Source organism: Antechinus flavipes, chromosome 3 (assembly GCF_016432865.1).
Source record: "Antechinus flavipes isolate AdamAnt ecotype Samford, QLD, Australia chromosome 3, AdamAnt_v2, whole genome shotgun sequence".
Classification (NCBI taxonomy): Eukaryota; Metazoa; Chordata; class Mammalia; order Dasyuromorphia; family Dasyuridae; genus Antechinus; species Antechinus flavipes.
The window spans coordinates 26,731,472-26,733,017 of record NC_067400.1 but is presented as its reverse complement, the minus strand read 5'-3'; positions in this window follow the sequence as shown (position 1 = coordinate 26,733,017).

Here is a 1,546-nt window from a genome sequence, read left to right as displayed (position 1 = left end):
AAGTCTTTATATTTGATCCTAGAGGTAATAGGGAGCATTGGAATTTATTGATGGATGAGTATATATGACACAATCAGACTCAAATTTAGGAAATTTAAGAAAAAAATCACTTTGACATGTTATGGAGAATGAATTAAAGTTGGGAAAGAATGAGGCATGGAATTGAGGTCTATTGCAATAGTCTGGATGAGGGTTGATGAGGACCTGAACTAGGTTGGTGGTTGAGCAAATAGAGGAGAAGGGGAAAATGCTGTGAGAGTAGAAATGATAAAATTTGGAAACACAATTGGGTAGGGTGAGTGAAAGTGAGAAGTCAAACATGACATTCAAGTTGTGAATTTGAATAACTGGAAGGATAAAGATCTGGAAATAATAAGAAAGTTTGGAAGAGAGAAAGTCTTTGAGGAAAGGTAATGAGTTGTATTTTGGTGTGTTGAACTTAAATTACCTATGGTATCAACATTTCCAGTTTTCCAAAAGAGATTTGTTGATATGGGAATATCAGGGAAGTGTAGGGTTAGAAATATAGATCTGGGAATCATATGCAAATTGAACCACTGAGAGTTCATGAGATCATCAGATGAAATAGTATAGAAAGAAAAGAATGGAGGGCCCAGAGAGATCCTTAGAGGACATCTCTAATTAGGAAACCTAATATGAGTGAAGAACTAACAAAGGAGATTAAGAAAAAGTGAGTCAGGTGAGAGGGGTCTCATGAAAACCTGAAGAGGAAAGAATTATCCATAAAGAGGTGATATACTAATAATTAATAATAATGATTAATAACTACCTAGTTGACCTCTTGATTGACAGTACTAAATGCTGCAGAAATGTCAAGAAGGTCTGGTGTTTAAAAAAAAAGTCATTAGATTTGGAAATTAAGAGATCACTGATAACTTTGAAGAGAGCCGTTTCCATTGAATGATGAAATAAAAAAGCAGAATTGCAGAAGGTTTTAAAAGAATCAGAGGCAAAGACATGGGGCAATTAGTTTACTGTGCTTTTTTAGTGAGTTTAATTGAAAAGAGAAAAAAGAGATAAGATGATAGTGGGTATGGTAGGATCGAATGGATTTTTTTTTTTGAGAATGGCAGAGTTTTAGGCAGCAAACAAGAGGCACTTGTATTTCAAGAGACTGATGCAGGAGAGGGAATGATAACATGGGCCAGAGGTGGAGTTAATCTTCAGCAGAAGTCAGGATGGGATAGAATCAAGGGGATATTTAAGGACGTTGACTTTGGCAAGATCCTTTGTTCAGGACCAGAATTCATAAAATAATGAGGAATTATTTAAGAGGATTATGAGGTAAATAAGTGGAGAAAAGGGAACATTTGGCCAATGGCTTCAATTTATTTTTTGATTGAATTATGCAATGAGGTCCTCACATATAATGGAGATGGAGCCGGGACTGAGTGCTTTGGGAGGTTGAAGAAAGATGAGATGGTTAGAGTTTTCCATGGATATTGTGATAGTGAATTGATTAAGGATGTGTGAGATAATTCCCTGGATGTAGTGATGAACCAGTTGAAATAAGATAATCTGCATT